Source organism: Manihot esculenta, chromosome 2, assembly GCF_001659605.2.
Source record: "Manihot esculenta cultivar AM560-2 chromosome 2, M.esculenta_v8, whole genome shotgun sequence".
Classification (NCBI taxonomy): domain Eukaryota; kingdom Viridiplantae; phylum Streptophyta; class Magnoliopsida; order Malpighiales; family Euphorbiaceae; genus Manihot; species Manihot esculenta.
The window spans coordinates 36,172,700-36,195,605 of NC_035162.2; positions in this window are offsets into that span (position 1 = coordinate 36,172,700).

Here is a 22,906-nt window from a genome sequence, read left to right on the forward strand (position 1 = left end):
ATATGCACAGGTTGAGTTAGTTGATGATAGCATGTATGAAAGAAAAGTTTTAATTTTTATGTATATGTTTGGATCATGTATGGGATGAAACAGGTTCACAGATTACAGATTAGGCTTGCTACGGGTCCCGGCGGCCTTACGCCGATTTGGATCCTAGCGCCGGTAGCGGTCCGGATTTCCGGGGCGTTACAGAGTGGTATCAGAGCCCTAGGTTCATATGGTCGGACCTAGCGTGTCGGGCTCATAGAGGTTATAGAAGTTCAAGCACAATAGGAAAAAGTCATGTCCACTAGGATAGGATGTAGAGTCTTGTCTTGCTATGATGATGTGATATGCCATGACTATATGCATGCGCATAAATGATATGCTATGTTTGCCATGTATGAGATGCAGGTTCATGTGTTTCCACATGAACCATATGATGCTAATGCTTGTGAGTTATGTGCTGTTTTTCAGAAAACAGGATGAGAGGAACTCGTCGATCTGCACGATTGACAGGAGTCCCACCAGAGGATGAGGGCACGAGCGCCCGTCCTCCCACATTGCCTAGGGCAATGTCATGCAGAACAAACAGGGAAAGAGTGTCAAGGGACCCTAGAAGGTCTTTTGATACTAGCAGAAGGGGGACAGAAAGAGGAGGAAGTTCTTCAGATGTGAGGGAGGTTATGGAAGAAGATCAGAGGAGGGATGGGAATCTGGATGTTAGCATGTCAGAAGAAGGGACAGGGGAGTCACAAGGAGGCACTCAGGCCTCGGGGTATGGTTTTCTACCTTATTACCCACCCTATGCATAGAGTCCCGGGTATCCGATGGGAAGTACATCGGATTTCTCCAGCTTTAACCCCTACCCTACTCACATGCCTTATCCACCTTTCTATCCACCTTACCCACAGTACCCAGCCTATCCACCCTCATCCTTCCATCCTCACCCAGCAAACCCCACCTCGGGGAATACTGCACCCCCACCTCCACCACCTACAGAACCAACAGTCCCAGTTGCTCAACCTCCTAGAACTAGCTCAGCCAGTGGGAGTAAGGTGAAGATGACAGCTTACCTTAAGCTGGATGCTCCTAAATACAAGTCAGGGGATGATCCCTTTGAATACCTGAGAGCAGTGAAGACGATCACTGATGAGCTAGGGGCAGATGACAGAAGAGCCATTGAGATGGCAGGGTTCACCTTAAAGTGCAAGAAGGCACGGGAATGGTTCAATTGTTATGTGGATCCGAGACTAGACGGTATGACATGGGAGGAATTTGCCAATGAGTTTGCTGGATGGGCCTTTCCAGATAGTTCCAGAGAGTTGAAGATGATTGAGTTTGAGCAACTGAGGCAGACAGAAGACATGAACATAGAGGAGTACACAAATAAATTTCTGGAGCTATTACCCTTCTCAGGGCAAGCTCTAGATACAGATGCAAAGAAGGCCAGGAGATATGTCATGAAATTACAGTCCAGGTACTCCTCATTGATTCAATCAGCTGAGAGGGAAAGTTTTCACACTGTGGTAGATATGGCACGAAGAATGGAGGCCAGTGCTATTATTGAGGGGTCAGTGAAGCAGTCGGTGACCCAATCTTCAGGGGTTAAGACCCCAGGCAGAGGAGGGCCAGGACCCTCTACTCAGAGTTCAGGTAGTAAGAGATGGAGTAACACCAAGAAGCCTAAGAAGAACAAGTTCTGGAATAAGCTGAAATCCGGTCTGGGATTTGGCGGTGGCTCGAGTTCAGGCTCAGACGGTGCAGAATGCCAAAGGTGTGGGAGGCCACACCAGGGAAGGTGTCGGTTTGGGACCAATATATGTTTTAGATGTGGTCAGGAGGGACACATAGCTCGGGATTATCCTAGAGCACCTTTCATGGGCCAGCCCCAACAGACAGCCTCAGGTAGTGTGGCACAACCAGCAGCTCCAGCCACAACACAGGGCAGTGGCAGAGGTAAAGGGAGAGGGGCAGCCTCTTCTTCTGGTTCCCGAGGTGAAGGTCCATCAGCTCCAGCCAGGATCTTCACCATGACTCAGCAGGAGGCGAACACATCCAACACCGTGGTGTCAGGTAATCTCATCAATGGGTGTTCTGATGTGTATGCATTGATGGATCCGGGTGCATCCCATTCTTTTATTGCTCCGAGGGCAGTTGAGAGGTTAGGGTTGATGGTCTCTGGGTTAGAGTGTCCCCTATGGGTCAGTGGACCCAAGTGTGACCCGTCAGTGGCAGAGTCAGTCTGCCGGTACAGTCCAGTTTTTATTGAGGGAAGATGCCTCTCCGCCGACCTTGTGGTTCTAGACTTGACAGATTTTGACGTCATTCTAGGGATGGATTGGCTATCTACCCATGGTGCTACCTTGGACTGCAGGGACAAGGTAGTCAGGTTCAGAGATCAAAACGGGTCAGAGGTCGTCTTCAGAGGAGACAAGAGGGGTACGCCTAGAGGTCTGATATCGGCCCTACAGGCTCGTAGGCTGCTTAGGAAGGGATGTCAGGGGTATGTAGCTCACGTGAGAGAGCTAGATAGTCAGGTCAGGGAGCCAGCCTCAGTGCCAGTTGTCAGAGAATTTCTGGATGTCTTTCCAGAAGAGCTTCCAGGACTACCACCTGCTAGGGAGATAAAGTTCGAGATTGAACTAATGTCTGGAACTAGACCGATCTCTATCCTTCCCTACAGGATGGCACCAGCAGAATTGAAAGAATTGAAAGAGCAGTTGCAAGATCTGGTAGATAAGGGTTTCATCCGACCGAGTACCTCACCTTGGGGTGCTCCAGTGCTGTTTGTAAGAAAGAAGCATGGATCCCTCAGACTTTGTATCGACTACAGGCAGTTGAACAAAGTCACTACCAAGAACAAGTACCCATTGCCAAGGATCGATGATCTATTCGACCAGCTAGCAGGAGCGGGTTGTTTCTCCAAAATAGATCTGAGATCGGGGTACCATCAGCTGAGGATAAAGGAAGAAGACATACCGAAGACAGCTTTCAGGACCAGATATGGGCACTATGAGTTCCTTGTAATGCCGTTTGGGTTAACTAACGCCCCTGCAGCATTCATGGACCTCATGAACAGAGTATTCAGACAGTACCTGGATCACTTTGTTATTGTCTTTATAGATGATATCTTAGTGTATTCCAGGAATGCAGAGGAGCATGCCCATCATCTGAGGATTGTACTACAGACCTTGAGGGAACATGGCTTGTATGCCAAGTTCTCCAAGTGTGAGTTCTGGTTAAGGAGCATATCATTCTTGGGGCATATAGTATCAGAGAATGGGATAGAGGTGGACCCCAAGAAGGTTGAAGCTGTGACTAACTGGCCAAGACCCACCTCAGTGACAGAGATCAGAAGTTTCTTGGGTTTGGCTGGTTATTACAGGAGGTTCGTTCAGGACTTCTCAAAGATTGCAGCTCCTCTAACCAGATTGACCAGAAAGAACCAGAGGTTTGAGTGGACCGACCAGTGTGAGGAAAGCTTTGAGGAGCTCAAGAAGAGGTTGACTTCAGCACCAGTGTTAGCTCTGCCAAACAGCAATGAGGATTTCACAGTGTTCTGTGATGCGTCCAGAGTAGGCTTGGGTTGTGTGTTGATGCAGAATGGTAGGGTGATCGCTTATGCCTCTAGACAGCTGAAGAAGCATGAGTTGAATTACCCCACCCACGACCTTGAGATGGCAGCAGTTATCTTTGCCCTCAAGATGTGGAGGCATTACCTCTATGGGGTAAAATGTGAGATCTTCACAGATCATAAGAGCCTGCAGCACATCTTGAGCCAGAGAGAGCTGAACTTGAGGCAGAGGAGATGGGTAGAGCTGCTCAGTGACTATGATTGCAAGATACAGTACCATCCGGGTAAGGCTAATGTGGTAGCTGATGCCTTAAGCCGGAAATCACTTGGCAGTCTATCCCACATCACGGCAGAGAGGAGACCGGTGGTGAAGGAATTTTATAAGCTCATTGATGAAGGTCTACAGATGGAGTTGTCTGGTACAGGTGCTTTGATAGCCCAGATGAAAGTAACACCCGTGTTTCTGGAGCAGGTGGCTCAGAAACAGCATGAGGACCCAGAGTTAGTGAAGATTGCCAGGACTGTTCAGTCAGGCAAAGATAGTGAGTTCAGATTCGACAGTAAGGGGATCCTCCGCTATGGGAGCAGACTATGTGTACCAGATGACATAGGGCTAAAGGGAGACATTATGAGAGAGGCTCATAATGCAAGATACAACATTCACCCTGGAGCCACCAAGATGTATCAAGATCTGAAGAGAGTGTATTGGTGGCCAGCTATGAAGAGAGAAGTGGCACAGTTTGTGTCAGCCTGCGAAGTATGTCAGAGGGTGAAGCTGGAACATCAGAAGCCGGCTGGAATGCTTAACCCACTGCCGATTCCAGAGTGGAAATGGGAGAATATCGCCATGGATTTTGTAGTGGGGTTACCGGCAACATCCAACAGACTAGACTCCATATGGGTGATTGTGGACAGACTCACCAAATCTGCTCACTTCATCCCTGTTAGGAGCAACTACTCTGTGGATAAGTTAGCGCAGGTGTATGTTGACGAGATTGTCAGGCTGCATGGGGTCCCAGTGTCTATAGTGTCAGATAGAGGGCCCCAGTTCACTTCCAGGTTTTGGCGGAGTCTGCAGAATGCTATGGGTACCAGGTTGGATTTCAGTACTGCCTTCCACCCCCAGACTGATGGACAGTCAGAGAGGACCATCCAGACTATTGAGGATATGCTCAGAATGTGTGTGCTGGATTTTGGCGGTTCTTGGAGGCAACATCTACCCTTGGTGGAGTTCGCCTACAATAACAGCTATCATGCTAGCATAGGGATGGCCCCATATGAAGCTTTGTATGGGAGGAAGTGCAGATCACCCGTCTGTTGGGAAGAAGTAGGAGAGAAGGCCTTGGCAGGGCCCGAACTCGTAGAGATCACCAGCAGGGTGGTGCCCATGATCAGAGAAAGGATCAAGACTGCTACAAGCAGGCAGAAGAGTTATGCAGACATCCGCAGGAAACAGGTAGAGTTTCAGGAGGGGGATCTAGTATTGCTCAAGGTGTCTCCAATGAAAGGGGTGGTTCGGTTCGGAAAGAAAGGTAAGCTAGCTCCACGGTACATCGGGCCCTTTGAGGTCTTGCAAAAGGTTGGGAATGTATCGTACAAGCTGGACTTGCCTGCTTCTATGGAAAGAATCCATCCGGTTTTCCATGTTTCCATGTTGAGGAAGTTCGTGTCAGATCCGAGTAAGGTTCTTAGTGAGCCTGATGTGGAGATCCAAGAGGATCTCACTTACGTTGAACAACCAGTACGGATCCTAGACACTCAGATCAGAAAGTTGAGGAACAAGGAAATCCCGATGGTGAAAGTCCTTTGGAATCACCACAATGTCGAGGAGTGTACCTGGGAGACACGGGAGTCCATGCTCCAGCAATATCCCCATCTCTTTTAAGGTTAGTCCCTATGTGTTTTATGTGTTATATGTGTGTATGTTATGTGTGTGCTTTGCATGTGATAGTTGAGGAACATTCGGAGACGAATGTTCTTAAGGGGGGGAGAATGTAATACTCGGCTAGACTCCGGTATCGGAATTCCTACCGTCCGGTGGAATCTCGGATGTCGGAAACCTCTAGAAGGGTAAAATCATGTTTTATAAAAATGTTTTCATGTATTTTAATGTTTTAAGTATGATTTTAAATAAGTTTTTGCATGAAAATTCTTTAAGGAAAAACCCAGGTTCGGCCGCCGAAAGACAAGTTCGGCCGCCGAACATGCATGTGATTAGGAGGCACGTTAGGCCCCCGAAAGCATGAGTGAGGGAAGTGCAGGTTCGGCCGCCGAACCTTATGTTCGGTCGCCGAACATTGCATGGATGCGGAGGCACATTCGGCCCCCGAACCTGGCCTGGCCAGCCACATATAAAAGGGTCCCTTTGGTCCGCACGGGCGAGCTTTTTCTCTCCCATTGTCGGCCAAGGTGAGTCTCCGCCGCTCCTCCCTCGATCTTGAGTGTTTTCTTCAGATTCTTGCATGATTTTTACAAGCTTTCATCTTATTTTGAAGTTTTAAGCTTTTGAAGCAAGTTTTGAGCAAGTTTTGAACTTGGAGACCCAAGGAGTTCAATCTCTCCCAATTCCAAGTTAGATCGCCTCTACTCTCGATCTTCAAGAGGTAAGAGTCGATCTCTAGCTTACATTATGTTTTAAACAAGTTTTATGAAGTTTTAAGGGGTAGAATGCATGTTTAGGCTTGTTGTTGAGTTTATGGGTTTTGATGCTTTGATGAACAATGTAGCTTGTTTTGGTTGTGTTTGAAGTGTTGTAGATGGGGTATATGTTTGTTTGAGGCCCCTAGGAACTTGTACGCATGCTTTGGTTGAAAAATATGCATGTTTGGAAGGTTTGGAGGTGAAATGTGCAAAGGGAGCCAAGTTTCTGCCCTTTGGCAGGAACCAGGTTCGGCAGCCGAAGGCACTTTCAGCCGCCGAACATGGCTGGGGAGGCAGGCCTTTCGGCTGCCAAAGTTGCCCCCGAAAAGAGACTTTCGTCTCTGTCTGGCACTTTCGGCCGCCGAAGGTGCCGCCGAACCTACCTGAGTTTCGTCTCTGTCTAGGACTTTCGGCCGCCGAAGGTGCCGCCGAAAGTGCCCTGTTCAGCCATTTCATGCATATTTTTCCATGGTTATTTCAAGATGTTTTAGGGGGGTTCTTGGGGGATATACTAGAGTCATGTTTATGTATGTTTGGTCCCTCATTGGAGTCCACCTGTGTAGGTTCGGACCCGAGGAACCAAGGACCCCAGCAGTGAGCCAGCTGCTACAGAGATTGTCAGAGTCAGCCAGAGGTGAGTGGAACACAACTCTTATTTAAAAGCAAATGTTTTAAGCATGTTCATGCATCATGAATACCATGTTATGTATTAGGGTGATTTCATTAGAATCACGAATATGTTGCATTGCATTACTATTTGTTGATGGGGATGGACATTGCACGACTCATAGCCCTATATACGAAGTCCTGTGGTGCCCATAATAGGGCCGGGCAATAGCTCCGAGTTACGAAGTCCTGTGGTGCCCATAATAGGGCCGGGCATACGAAGTCCTGTGGTGCCCATAATAGGGCCGGGCATGGAGCTAGGGGGACTTTTGGGTCAGTCCGTCCATGATGTGAAATGTTTGTGCAGTGATGCATTTCATGAGAGCATGGTTTTAATTATGTTTTATAGTTCTACTCACTGGGCATCTAGCTCACCCCTCTCCCCTAACCCCCAGGTTTGCAAGTATGGGAGATAGAGCAGGCAAGAAGAGAAAAGTCATATGTATGTAATAGTTAGATTGTGGACATGACAATTGTATTATGATGTAATGTAAGAACTTTCAGTATGTTATGTATTGAGGTTATTGAGGTTAGAGTTGTGCTTGACCATAGTGTGTTGCTAATCCCTTTTGTATGTACATGATCTTATGATATGATGTTTATGTAAATTAACTCAACACCTGTTGTTTTGCCTTTGAGGCTTGATGAGATCCCACAGAGGGATTATGTTATGTATATGTTCAGAATATGCACAGGTTGAGTTAGTTGATGATAGCATGTATGAAAGAAAAGTTTTAATTTTTATGTATATGTTTGGATCATGTATGGGATGAAACAGGTTCACAGATTACAGATTAGGCTTGCTACGGGTCCCGGCGGCCTTACGCCGATCTGGATCCTAGCGCCGGTAGCGGTCCGGATTTCCGGGGCGTTACAAAAGAAGTCCAAATCCACTTCAAACACCACAAGATCAGTCCCAAGAGCCACACCCTTCACTTAGAGAGTTCCATTCTCAATCAAATACAAAATCCAAAGAGGAATCAAAGACTACAAAGAAGACCAAATCAAATTGAGATTCCAAAACCCTAATCAAATTGGAATTGGGATTCTCCAGCTATATAAGGGCAGCATCCAAACCAACATCTCATCATCTCATCTTCAGCAATACTGCAGAAAATTACAGCAGCTTTCTTCCTTTCTTTTCTTTTCTTTCTTTTGAGATTTTGTCCACCATGAGTGGCTAAATTCCATCCTTTTCTAGTTGAAGTTGGTGAATTTCAGATTTTGTGATGAATTGGGAGATTTAAATCTCCATTGTTAAACTTCTATTTATTATCAATATTTATGCAATTTGAGCTTTCCATAATTATTACTTTGCTTTTAGAATCAATAAGGGCCCATTGCTTTTAAATTGCTTAAGTAATATTGTTTGAATGATTTAGGTCCGTAATTGCTTAGGTTGTTCAAATACACATTTAATCAAATTGCATAATCTAAACTTGACCACGCGGTTGGCAAGGATAGAATTGGGTTTCTCTAAGTCTTAATGCAGTCAACAGTTGTTCGATGCCAAAGGCCCCAAGGACGTTCCTTGGCAACTTGTTAACTAGTGTTTGATTAGCGAACGTTTCCTAATCAAACTAGAACTAAGAAGGAATTTGGATTGTGAGAAGCGTCTTCCACATCCTAAGCTAATTTGTTGAGATAAATAGGAGTATTAAAGAATCAATGATCAATTCTAAACAATCTGAAAAAGATCCATACTTCAACTAGAAGCTTTTCTCTTATTGATTTACTCATCTTTAAATTATTGCTTTCTTTTGCTATTTAATTTTAATCATCAAATCAAAACCCCCCTCTTTTATTTACTTGCTATTTACCTAGTCATTATTAGGAAAATCTTTGGCGTCAATTCCCTGTGGTTCGACCCTATTGCCACTATCTACAAGTTTATTGTTGATTGATAATAGGTTTATTTTTTACGGCTTCGACAACCGCTTATCAGGTTGGTTTGAACTTCCTTTTGAGATTCCACTTGCAGAACCATTGAGAAGGCTTTATTTACCGTCTGTAATGGATCTAGGAGCAATACTTGACTGCGGACTTGATCGAAGGCATCGTTGAGTCCCATAAAAAATTGCATTAGATGATCGACATTATGAATTTCTGTGGTGAGCTTTTCAGACCCACAGCTGCGTGGAGCTATCGACACAATATTTGCTAATTCATCCCGTAGTTGTTTTAATTTAGTGTAGTATGTTGTCACCGAGAGATTCTCTTGAGAGATTGTTGCTATCCTCCACTTAATTTGATAAGTCATTGGCCCGTTGCTCTTACCATACCATTCTCCCAATTCTGTAATACCCGGCTAGACTCCGGTATCGGAATTCCTACCGTCCGGTGGAATCTCGGATGTCGGAGACCTCTAGAAGGGTAAAACCATGTTTTCATGAAATGTTTTAATGTTTTTGATGATTTTAAGTAAAGAGGAAATGAGTTTTTGAATGAAAATATCCTTGGAGGAAAACTCAGGTTCGGCCGCCGAAACTCAAAGTTCGGCCGCCGATCATGCTTGCATTTCGGGTGTGCCTTAGGCCCCCGAAGGCAAAGGTTGAGGAAAGTCCAGGTTCGGCCGCCGAACCTCAAGTTCGGCCGCCGAACATGGCATGCATGCGGAGGCACATTCGGCCCCCGAGCGTGGCCTGGCCAGCCACTATAAAAGGGTCCCTTAGCCGAAAACGGGCGAGCTTTTCTCCCCATTGTCGGCCAAGGTGAGTTCTCCGCCGTTCCTCACCAATCTTGAGCCTTTTCCTTCAAATCTTTCAAGTTTTTCACAAGTTTTTGTTTTCCTTTGAAAATTTTCGAGTTTAAAGCAAGTTTTGGAGTTTTGAGGTTCAAGAACTCAAAATCTCCCACCTCTGAGTTTAGGACGTCTCTCTCTCAATCTTCAAGAGGTAAGAGCCGATCTTAAACTCATTTCATGTTTAAAGTAAGTTTTATGCAAGATCTATGGGGTAGAATGCATGTTTAGCTCATAGTTAGGTTTTTGAGTTAATGTTATGTTTTGAGCAATGTATGTTGGATTTGTGTTGTTGTTGTGTGTTGTAGTTGGGGTTTAAGTTAGTTTGAAGCCCCTAGGAGCCAATGTATGTATATTTGCATGATTTGAATGAGTTATATGCATATGGAAGAGTTGGGAGGCAAATGTGCATAAAGGAGCCAACTTTCTGCCCTTTGGCAGAAACCAGGTTCGGCAGCCGAAGGAACTTTCGGCCGCCGAACATGGCTGGGGAGGCAGGCCTTTCAGCTGCCGAAGTTGCCCCCGAAAAGAGACTTTCGTCTCTGTCTGGGACTTTCGGCCGTCGAAGGTGCCGCCGAACCTGCCTGGGTTTCGGCTCTGGAGGGACTTTCGGCCGCCGAAGGTGCCGCCGAACCTGCCCTGTTCTGCCTTCCTTTGCATGTTTTTGCATGATTGTTTTGAGGTGTTTTAGGGGGTTTTTGGGGGATATTTTTAGAGTTATGTTCTAGTTGTTTGGTCCCTCATTTGAGTCCACCTGTGTAGGTTCGGACCCGAGGAACCGAGGACCCCAGCAGTGAGTTAGCTGCTTCTGAGTCAGTAGAGCTTCGGCCAGAGGTGAGTAGAGTAGAATAAACCTTATGTTTTTAAGCAAATGAATTATACAGTTGAGCATGTTCATACATCATGAATGCCATGTGATAAATTAGGTTGCTTGCATTAGAATTCACGAATATGTTGCATTGCATTTATGATGTTGATGTGGATTGGTTATTGAATGATCCTTTAGTCCTCATATGATATGATGATGCTACGGCATGAGATGGTATGGAAGTCCAGGTTGTACCCATTCTACGTCTCTGGCACTATGTAAGAGAAAGTCCAGGTTGTACCCATTCTACGTCCCTGGCACATTGGTATGTATGATAAGTTATGTTAAGAGAAAGACCGGTTGTACCCATTCTACGTCCCGGCACTTTGGAATGTAGAGGACTATCGGTGACAATACCGTCCGAGATGTGATTTGCTGTGATGTGTTGCATTACATGATGGCATGAGTTTTAAATGTTGTTTTCTATTATTCTGCTCACTGGGCTCTAGTAGCTCACCCCTTTTTCCCTAATCCCCCAGGATTGCAGGTACGGGCTAGACAGAGAAGTCAAGAAGAGTAAAGTCTTATGCTTGTAATAGTTAGAAAGTGGACATGATAAATTGTAAGATAATGTAAAGTTGAATAGTTATGTTATGTATAATGATAATGAGGATTAGAAGTTGTGCTTGACCCTATGGATGTTGTTATCCCTTTTAAATACATGATCTTAGATGTTTTATGATATAGATGTTAGCCAACTCAACATATGTTATGCCACCCATTGGGGGCATTAATGAGATCCCATAGAGGGGTCAAGTTTACGATGATGATTATGTTCAGTGCATGCACAGGTTGAGTTTGGTGTATGAGAAATGAATGAAAGAAAAGTTTTAAATTTTTATGAATGTTTGTTGATCATGTATGGGATTAATCAGGTTTTCAGGTTACATGTCAGGCTTGCTACGGGTCCCGGCGGCCTTAAGCCGATCTGGATCCTAGCGCCGGTAGCGGTCCGATTTTCAGGTCGTTACAGAATGATATCAGAGCCCTAGGTTCATATGGTCGGACCTAGAGTGTCGGGCTCATAGATGTTATAGAAGGTCAAGCACAATAGGAAGATCATGTCCACTAGGATAGGATGTGGAGTCCTGTCTTGTTTGATGATGTGAAATGCCATGATTATATGCATGTGCATTAATGATATGTGATGTATGTGATGAGGGTTCATGTGTGCCCACATGAACCATATGATGCTAATGTTTGTGCTATGTGTGCTGTTTTTCAGAAACAGAATGAGGGGAACTCGTCGATCAACAAGATTGACTGGAGTGCCACCTGAGGATGAGGGCATGAGCGCCCGTCCTCCAGCATTGCCTAGGGCATTGTCTAGTAGGTCTAACCGAGAAAGAGTAGCAAGAGACCCTAGAAGGTCTTTGGATCTGGGTAGAAGTAGATCAGTCAGAGGAACAGTTCAGGGAGGAGCGTCTAAGGACATGGGGGATGATATGGATGTAGAGCAGAGAAGGGATGGCAGTTTTGGAGTTAGCATGTCAGAAGAGGGAATGGGAGAGTCCCAAGGAGGCACTCAGGCCTCGGGATTTGTTCAGCCACCCCACTACCACACTTCTCACAAAATCCCGGGTATTCGATGGGAGGTACATCGGATTACCCTAGTTTCACCCCTTATCCCACACAGATGCCATACCCACCCTACTACCCACCATATTCACAATACCTAATGTATCCACCCCCACCTTATTATCCAAACCCTACCTCAGAAAATGTTGCACCACCTCCACTACCTACAGAACCAGCAGCCCCAGTTACTCAACCTCCTAGACCTAGCTCAGCCAGTGGGAGCAAGGTCAAGATGACAGACTACATGAAGTTGGGTGCTCCCCAGTATGAAAAAGGGGATGACCCGTTTGTGTACCTTGAAAGGGTTAAGGTGATCACAGATGAGATTGGGGCTGATGATAGTAGAGCCATTCAGATGGCTGGGTTCACGCTTAAGTGCAAGAAGGCACGAGAGTGGTTCAAGAACTATGTGAACCCGAGGGTAGACAGCATGTCTTGGGAAGAGTTTGCAAACGAGTTTGCAGGATGGGCTTTTCCCGATAGTTCAAGGGAGCTGAAGATGTTAGAGTTTGAACAGTTGAGGCAGACTGATGAGATGGGTGTAGAGGAGTTCACAGACAGATTCTTGGAGCTGTTGCCATTTGCAGGGCAAAACCTTGACACAGACCAGAAAAGGTCAAGGAGGTATATCATGAAACTCCACTCCAGATATTCCTCCTTGATCCAGTCAGCAGATAGGGAGAGCTTCCATGCCATAGTGGATATGGCCCGGAAGATGGAGGCCAGTGCCATCGTTCAGGGAACAATTAAGCAGTCAGTGGCACAGCCTTCTGGTTCCAAGACCCCAGGCTCTTCTTCCTTCAGTGCAGCAGCTTCAGGTAGCAAAAAGTGGAGTAACACCACTAGGAAGCCCAAGAAGAACAAGTTTTGGAACAAGGTCAAGTCTAGTCTGGGACTAGGGAGTGGCTCAAGCTCTGGCGCGGATAATGCGGTTTGTGCAAAGTGTGGTAGGCTACACAGGGGAGTTTGCCGAGCTGGGACAGCAGCCTGCTTCAGATGCGGGCAAGAGGGACACATGGCTCGGGAGTGTCCTAGAGCAGCTTTTGGAGCACAGTCTCAGCAGACAGCTTCTGGTAGTGTGGCTCAGCCAGCAGCTCCAACCATGACTCAGGCCAGTGGCAGAGGCAGAGGGAGAGGGGCAGCCTCTTCTTCAGCGGGTTTCAGAGGTGAAGGTCCATCAGCTCCAGCACGGATCTTCACGATGACTCAGCAGGAGGCAGATGCATCTAACATCGTGGTGGCAGGTAATTTAGTCATTGGTTGTTCAGATGTGTATGCCTTGATGGACCCTGGTGCATCTCATTCTTTTATTGCTCCGAGAGCCGTCCAGAGGTTGGGGTTGATGATCTCTGAGTTAGAGTGTCCTCTCTGGGTCAGTGGACCCAAATGTGATCCATCAGTGGCAGAGTCAGTCTGCCAGTGTAGTCCTGTGTTTGTTGAGGGAAGATGCTTGTCCGCCGACCTGGTGGTTCTAGATTTGACAGATTTTGACGTCATTCTAGGGATGGACTGGTTATCTACCCATGGTGCTACCTTGGACTGCAGGGACAAGGTAGTCAGATTCAGAGGTCGGGATGGATCAGAGGTTGTCTTCAGGGGAGACAGGAGGGGTACACCTAGAGGTCTGATATCAGCTCTTCAGGCTCGTAGGTTGCTTAGAAAGGGATGTCAGGGGTATTTGGCTCATGTGAGAGAGCTTAGCAGTCAGGTTAGAGAGCCCGCCTCAGTGCCAGTGGTTAGAGAGTTTCTAGATGTCTTCCCAGACGAGCTGCCAGGTTTACCACCTGCTAGGGAGATAGAGTTCGAGATAGAATTGATGCCTGGAACCCGACCGATCTCTATCCCTCCCTACAGGATGGCTCCAGCCGAGTTGAAAGAATTGAAAGAACAGTTGCAAGAGTTGGTAGAAAAGGGCTTCATCCGACTGAGCACCTCACCTTGGGGTGCACCAGTTTTGTTTGTAAGAAAGAAGGATGGATCCCTTAGACTTTGTATCGACTACAGGCAGTTGAACAAAGTCACTACCAAGAATAAGTACCCATTGCCAAGGATCGACGATCTATTCGACCAGCTAGCTGGAGCAGGTTGTTTCTCCAAAATAGATCTGAGATCGGGGTACCATCAGCTAAGGATAAGGGAAGAGGATGTGCCGAAGATAGCCTTTAGGACCAGATATGGGCATTTTGAGTTCCTTGTAATGCCGTTCGGGTTAACTAATGCCCCTACAGCATTCATGGATCTCATGAACAGAGTGTTTAGTCAATACCTGGATCACTTTGTTATTGTCTTCATAGATGATATCTTGGTGTATTCCAGGAATGCAAAGGAGCATGCCCATCATCTGAGGTTGGTTCTGCAGACCTTGAGGGAACATGGCTTGTATGCCAAGTTCTCTAAGTGTGAGTTCTGGCTGAGGAGCATTTCGTTCTTGGGGCATGTAGTGTCAGAGAATGGGATTGAGGTGGACCCCAAGAAGACAGAAACTGTGGCTAACTGGCCTAGACCCACTTCAGTGACGGAGATTAGGAGTTTCTTGGGTTTGGCAGGTTACTACAGGAGGTTCGTTCAGGACTTCTCAAAGATAGCAGCTCCTCTAACCAGATTAACCAGGAAGAATCAGAAGTTTCTGTGGACCGACCAGTGTGAAGAGAGTTTTGAAGAGCTTAAGAAGAGGTTGACTTCAGCACCAGTTTTAGCTCTGCCATCTAGTGATGAGGACTTTACAGTCTTTTATGATGCGTCCCGTGTGGGACTGGGTTGTGTGCTGATGCAGAATGAGAGGGTGATTGCTTATGCTTCTAGGCAGCTGAAGAAGCATGAGTTGAATTACCCCACGCATGACCTAGAGATGGCAGCAGTAATCTTTGCACCCAAGATGTGGAGGCACTACCTCTATGGGGTAAAATGTGAGATCTTTACAGATCATAAGAGCCTGCAGTACATCCTGAGTCAAAGAGATTTGAACTTGAGACAGAGGAGATGGGTTGAGCTGCTGAGTGACTATGATTGCAAGATTCAGTATCATCCGGGTAAGGCGAATGTCGTGGCAGACGCCCTAAGCCGGAAGTCACTAGGCAGTCTATCCCACATCACGGCAGAGAGGAGACCAGTGGTGAAGGAGTTTTACAAGCTCATTGATGAAGGTCTACAGATGGAATTGTCTGGTACAGGTGCTTTAGTGGCCCAGATGAGAGTGACACCTGTGTTTCTGGAGCAAGTGGCTCAGAAACAGCATGAGGACCCAGAGTTAGTGAAGATTGCCAGGACTGTTCAGTCAGGCAAAGACAGTGAGTTCAGATTTGACAGTAAGGGGATCCTCCGCTATGGGAGTCGATTGTGTGTACCAGATGACATAGGGCTAAAAGGAGACATTATGAGGGAGGCTCATAATGCAAGATACAGCGTTCACCTCGGAGCCACCAAGATGTATCAAGATTTGAAGAAGGTTTATTGGTGGCCAGCGATGAAGAAAGAAGTGGCACAGTTTGTGTCCGCCTGCGAAGTATGTCAGAGGGTGAAGCTGGAACATCAGAAGCCGGCTGGAATGCTTAACCCGCTACCTATTCCAAAATGGAAATGGGAGAATATAGCTATGGACTTCGTAGTGGGGTTACCGGCAGCGTCCAACAGAGTGGACTCCATATGGGTGATTGTGGACAGACTCACCAAATCTGCTCACTTCATTCCTGTCAGGAGTGGCTACTCCGTGGACAAGTTGGCGCAGGTATATGTGGATGAGATCGTCAGGCTGCATGGGGTTCCTATTTCAATAGTGTCTGATAGAGGGCCCCAGTTCACCTCCAGGTTTTGGCGGAGTCTGCAGAATGCCATGGGTACCAGGTTGGATTTCAGCACTGCCTTCCACCCCCAGACGGACGGACAGTCAGAAAGGACCATCCAGACTATCGAGGATATGCTTAGAATGTGTGTGCTGGACTTTGACGGTTCTTGGAGGCAGCATCTACCTTTGGTGGAGTTTGCCTACAATAACAGCCATCACGCTAGCATCGGGATGGCTCCTTATGAAGCTTTGTACGGAAGGAAGTGCAGGTCACCTGTTTGCTGGGAGGAAGTTGGAGAGAAGGCCTTGGCAGGGCCTGAGCTAGTAGAGATCACCAGCAGGGTGGTACCCATAATCAGAGAAAGAATCAAGACTGCTGCCAGCAGACAGAAGAGTTATGCAGACGTCCACAGACGGCAAGTAGAGTTTCAGGAGGGGGATTTGGTATTGCTCAAGGTGTCTCCAATGAAAGGAGTGGTTCGCTTTGGGAAGAAAGGTAAACTAGCCCCACGATACATCGGACCCTTTGAAGTCTTGCAGAAGATTGGGAATGTGTCGTACAAGCTAGATTTGCCTGCTTCAATGGAAAGAATCCATCCGGTTTTCCATGTTTCAATGTTGAGGAAGTTCGTGTCAGATCCGGGCAAGGTTCTTAGTGAGCCTGATGTGGAGATCCAAGAGGATCTCACCTATGTTGAGCAGCCAGTGCGGATCATAGACACCCAGATCAGAAAGCTAAGAAACAAGGAAATCCCGATGGTGAAAGTCCTGTGGAACCACCACAATTTGGAAGAGTGCACCTGGGAGACACGGGAGTCCATGCTCCAGCAATACCCTTATCTTTTCTAAGGTTAGTTCTTGTATGTTTCATGTGTGTTATGTGTATGCCATGCTATGTGCTAGTTGAGGAACATTCGGGGACGAATGTTCTTAAGGGGGGGAGAATGTAATACCCGGCTAGACTCCGGTATCGGAATTCCTACCGTCCGGTGGAATCTCGGATGTCGGAGACCTCTAGAAGGGTAAAACCATGTTTTCATGAAATGTTTTAATGTTTTTGATGATTTTAAGTAAAGAGGAAATGAGTTTTTTAATGAAAATATCCTTGGAGGAAAACTCAGGTTCGGCCGCCGAAACTCAAAGTTCGGCCGCCGAACATGCTTGCATTTCGGGTGTGCCTTAGGCCCCCGAAGGCAAAGGTTGAGGAAAGTCCAGGTTCGGCCGCCGAACCTCAAGTTCGGCCGCCGAACATGGCATGCATGCGGAGGCACATTCGGCCCCCGAACGTGGCTTGGCCAGCCACTATAAAAGGGTCCCTTAGCCGAAAACGGGTGAGCTTTTCTCCCCATTGTCGGCCAAGGTGAGTTCTCCGCTGTTCCTCACCAATCTTGAGCCTTTTCCTTCAAATCTTTCAAGTTTTTCACAAGTTTTTGTTTTCCTTTGAAAATTTTCGAGTTTAAAGCAAGTTTTGGAGTTTTGAGGTTCAAGAACTCAAAATCTCCCACCTCCGAGTTTACGACGTCTCTCTCTCGATCTTCAAGAGGTAAGAGCCGATCTTAAACTCATTTCATGTTTAAAGTAAGTTTTATGCAAGATCTATGGGGTAGAATGCATGTTTAGCTCATAGTTAGGTTTTTGAGTTAATGTTATGTTTTGAGCAATGTATGTTGGATTTGTGTTGTTGTTGTGTGTTGTAGTTGGGGTTTAAGTTAGTTTGAAGCCCCTAAGAGCCAATGTATGTATATTTGCATGATTTGAATGAGTTATATGCATATGGAAGAGTTGGGAGGCAAATGTGCATAAAGGAGCCAACTTTCTGCCCTTTGGCAGAAACCAGGTTCGGCAGCCGAAGGAACTTTCGGCCGCCGAACATGGCTGGGGAGGCAGGCCTTTCGGCTACCGAAGTTGCCCCCGAAAAGAGACTTTCGTCTCTGTCTGGGACTTTCGGCCGCCGAAGGTGCCGCCAAACCTGCCTGGGTTTCGGCTCTGGAGGGACTTTCGGCCGCCGAAGGTGCCTTTGCATGTTTTTGCATGATTGTTTTGAGGTGTTTTAGGGGGGTTTTTGGGGGATATTTTTAGAGTTATGTTCTAGTTGTTTGGTCCCTCATTTGAGTCCACCTGTGTAGGTTCGGACCCGAGGAACCGAGGACCCCAGCAGTGAGTTAGCTGCTTCTGAGTCAGTAGAGCTTCAGCCAGAGGTGAGTAGAGTAGAATAAACCTTATGTTTTTAAGCAAATGAATTATACAGTTGAGCATGTTCATGCATCATGAATGCCATGTGATGAATTAGGTTGCTTGCATTAGAATTCACGAATATGTTGCATTGCATTTATGATGTTGATGTGGATTGGTTATTGAATGATCCTTTAGTCCTCATATGATATGATGATGCTACGGCATGAGATGGTATGGAAGTCCAGGTTGTACCCATTCTACGTCCCTGGCACTATGTAAGAGAAAGTCTAGGTTGTACCCATTCTACGTCCCTGGCACATTGGTATGTATGATAAGTTATGTTAAGAGAAAGACCGGTTGTACCCATTCTACGTCCCGACACTTTGGAATGTAGAGGACTATAGGTGACAATACCGTCCGAGATGTGATTTGCTGTGATGTGTTGCATTACATGATGACATGAGTTTTAAATGTTGTTTTCTATTATTCTGCTCACTGGGCTCTAGTAGCTCACCCCTTTTTCCCTAATCCCCCAGGATTGCAGGTACGGGCTAGACAGAGAAGTCAAGAAGAGTAAAGTCTTATGCTTGTAATAGTTAGAAAGTGGACATGATAAATTGTAAGATAATGTAAAGTTGAATAGTTATGTTATGTATAATGATAATGAGGATTAGAAGTTGTGCTTGACCCTATGGATGTTGTTATCCCTTTTAAATACATGATCTTAGATGTTTTATGATATAGATGTTAGCCAACTCAACATATGTTATGCCACCCATTGGGGGCATTAATGAGATCCCATAGAGGGGTCAAGTTTACGATGATGATTATGTTCAGTGCATGCACAGGTTGAGTTTGGTGTATGAGAAATGAATGAAAGTAAAGTTTTAAATTTTTATGAATGTTTGTTGATCATGTACGGGATTAATCAGGTTTTCAGGTTACATGTCAGGCTTGCTACGGGTCCCGGCGGCCTTAAGCCGATCTGGATCCTAGCGCCGGTAGCGGTCCGATTTTCGGGTCGTTACAAATTCGATCCAAAGTTCTCGAGCAGTGGTGGCGTAGAAAAAGCTTTCAACTAGATCCTTTGAGATAGAGTTGAGAATCCATGATGTTACCATGTAATCGCAGCGTCTCCACTTCTCGTATGTTCAGATCCATCTTTTGGTATAATGAATTTGTCTTCCACGAATGCGAGCTTATTCTTAGCTCTGAGAGCAATTTTCATCCCTCGATTCCAGCCTTTATAATTAACGCCATTTTGTTGAACGGAGACAAGAATCATCACTAGATTATCAGACTTTGCAAGTCAAGGTGTCGTCGGTGATGGTCTTAGGGATGTGTTTCGTTGGAGCTGATTGGCTCTGCGACCTAGCAGAGCTACTTTCTTCTATTTTCTCGATCTAAAGGAGGTTCTTTGAGGCAAGAGAAGAAAAGAAAGAAAAAAAATTCTAACAACCTGCTCTGATACCATCATAGTTTGATGAAAAATACTCTACTATAATGAGTACTATAGAGTAAAAAGTATATTTTATGTATGTACAACACACCTATTTAAGGATGTTTAGATACAAAGGAAACTATAAGAATATACTATAATAATTTGAGATTTGATGAATTCGCTAGGACAGGACACTTGGATTAAGGTTTTGATCTTACGGGGAAATCAATGAGTTGGGATTGGTAGTTGGGGGATTAATAGAGCTCATCATTGATTTGAGTAAGTTGATATTTTTGGGGAAGAATCTTAGTATATAGTTGAAATCAAAGAACTTATCTGGTAATCTTATTTTGGATTAAATTTTTGAATGGTTCCATGTACCATAACATCTCTAATAATTTCAGACTTTAATCACTTTGTTAGCGTCTAATTTTTTTTGGAAGGACCAACAATTTTTACTTTAAAAAAAATAAAAAATTTCTTCCACACTTATCATATCAAAAAAGTATTGTTATTAAGTAAAATATAATAAGTATATTGTTATTAGGTAAAATTATGATCACATCTCTATAATATTTTGATATAACTAACTAATTTACCTTTTATGTTTTATAAATTATATTAAAATGTCTTTATAATTTAATTTTGTTAATATAAAAAGACAACCAATATTTTAATTATTTTAACTATTAGTCAATATAATAAAATTTTTTTAATTTCGAAAATACCTTCTATTAAAAATAAAATATGATACTACTCTCCTCCACTCTCTTTCCTCGCATCCCTCTCCAGTTGTCTTTTGCTTCTTTAAAGTGGATGGATGCATTTCCATTATTGTCATATTTGGGTCTTCACTTAGTTGTTTTGATCATAAATTTAATTCCTTTGTTTTCTTTGCTTAAAAAAAAAAAAAAAATGGAGTTCCCATTTTAGCTCTATTTTACTTCTCTAAAATTTATTTGTCATCTACAGCAATACAAGGAAGCTGACAACAAATAATTATATTTTTGGGCCAACAAGGGAAGTAATTTAAACCATTTCTGCTTTCATGAAATATTAAACAGTGGCCTATCTTTTATTTATTTTTATTAATTTACTACTTTATTTCAGATTTTTTTTTCATTTTTATAATTTCAACTATTCTATTACCTTACTGCTTAGCCATATCCTATTTATATTTTCTATTCAACACTAATAAAAACTAATATTGATATTGATTCTTCTACTGTTTCCATCAAAATATTTAGAAAATATATTTAGATATATATAATTTGGTTTCATTCAAAATCTCCATTAAATTATTTTGATTAAGCTAAAGACTCGCATTAGTACCTATCCACATGTCTAATGCTTCGTTGTTAAATTCTTAACACAACGACCTCTTGTCACCCTGCAGTTTCATAATCCACAAAGCATCAAATTTTCTATCTTGCAGGATCATGTCGCCAGCACTTTTTGCAGTTGGTTCCCTAGGAGAAGCCAACGATGAAACAATGCATTATTCTAAATAAGGCTTTTTGCTTTTAGTATGATGTCCTTGCTTTGATCGTAATACTATCATCCTCCATAGATGGTCCCATTGCATCTGGTCATCAGAAAACCCGTTGGGAGCATTTTTTGTCTTTTGCCTATTTCAATTTTCATAGATAAGAATGAAAAGGATTGGGGGTTAGGGAATTTTTTTGCTATTTTGTGCAATGAGGGCAATTTAGTATTTTATATATAGACTAACAGTAAAAAGAGTTTAAAATTAACCGATGTCCCTTTAAATTGATAGAAATAAATTACAGACATATTTTAATATAATTAAAAAAATATATATTTTAATTAGTTAAGTAAAACTATAGGAATACTATATTAATTATCCTTTATTATTATTAAACGCTTTCCTCTTTGGTTAAAAGGGCTTTGCCGGTTTAGATAATGCAGAACAAACATAACTTTCTGCATTAATAAAGTCACCATGGATGTCTTTATCTTTTATGTTTCGTCCTTAGTTGATTTTTCATAATCTCCTGGAAGACTATTTAAAGTTCTTACAGCTTGCATAGGAAGAGAAACAACTTTTGGAGTTGTTTTTCCCTTGTGAGGCAGTTGATAGTGTTGGTTGCTTCTCTTGGAAGCTCCATGTACCTCATTGGATTTTTGGATGTTAGTCGCTGTGTGACCAACGGATGCCCCTGCCTGCCAACTTCAGGTGAAGTTCTCCTTGACCCTTGCCAATTTGTGCTACTAAAGTAGACACCCTTGAGATAGTTCTCCAGTGCATTTTGAATAACTACTCCTACATTCTTGGTGAATGTCTTGCACACTCCAATTATTTTACCTATATCTTGCATTACTATTACATTTGGTGTTACTTTTTTTGCATCAAAGGCAACTCTTTGTCGAATTGTTATTCAATAAGTGCATCTACACAAAGTTTTATCTGTATAGAAACTCTTTTATGGTTCGGATCATACAGTTCCGTTTCCAATAATAACTTTTTATTTTGCCACTATGACTTGATTCATAGTCCAAAACTTGTTCTATCAATATTGATAAAAAAAAAAATTGGGTAATGTAGAATTATATGTCCCATCAAGTGACCAAAGGAATGTTGTGTCATTTGATAAAGGCGAGCAGTGTTGAATTTGTGCATCGAACGAGTGATGTAGAAATGATCCAAGAGCATGCCAAAAATATTTTTACCTTGCTAAATTAAATTATTGTATTGAAACTCTAAAGAGCAACATTATAATCAAATCAAAAGTTTATGTGGTGTATTGTTAAATTTTATTTTTAGAGAATCCTAATTTGTAAATGACATATAGATAACAATGTTTTTCTATCAAGATTATTAAGTGTGGAAGAATTAAATCATAAAGTATTCATTATTCATTTTAAGTTCATGCTTTTCTTTATATTATTACATTACATTCAGATAAATAAAAAATAACAATTTTGTGAATTGTTTAAATAAAATATATTTGCCATTTCTATCTAAGCTAACTCTTGATTTTTCTATTAATTAATTGTTTATTTCAACTTTATATAAATAAAACATATTCAAGATCTCTCGAAGAATTTCTTAGCAAATATACAAAAAGTTATATAATATTTTTTATTAAATTTATTATATTTATTTTAAATTTTTTAAAATAATAAAAATTAATTTTTTATCATTTTCTTGCTGTGAGATATACAATGACCTAAATTTTCATAAACAAAATAATTTCTCTTTTTTTTTTTTTAATATGGGATTATTAGATTTAGGTACATAATCAAATTTTCCATTTTCATATTTTTTTAATAATCATTTCACAAATATGGCAATTTTTATGAATAGACCAACAAGTTATTTTACAATATTATATTTTTTTAATATTGGGACTTTTATTACTTTATGGTTCTCATTTATTTTCACTTTTATATCTTTATAAGATACAATTTCATATCTTTAACACTTTGTTTGGTGATCA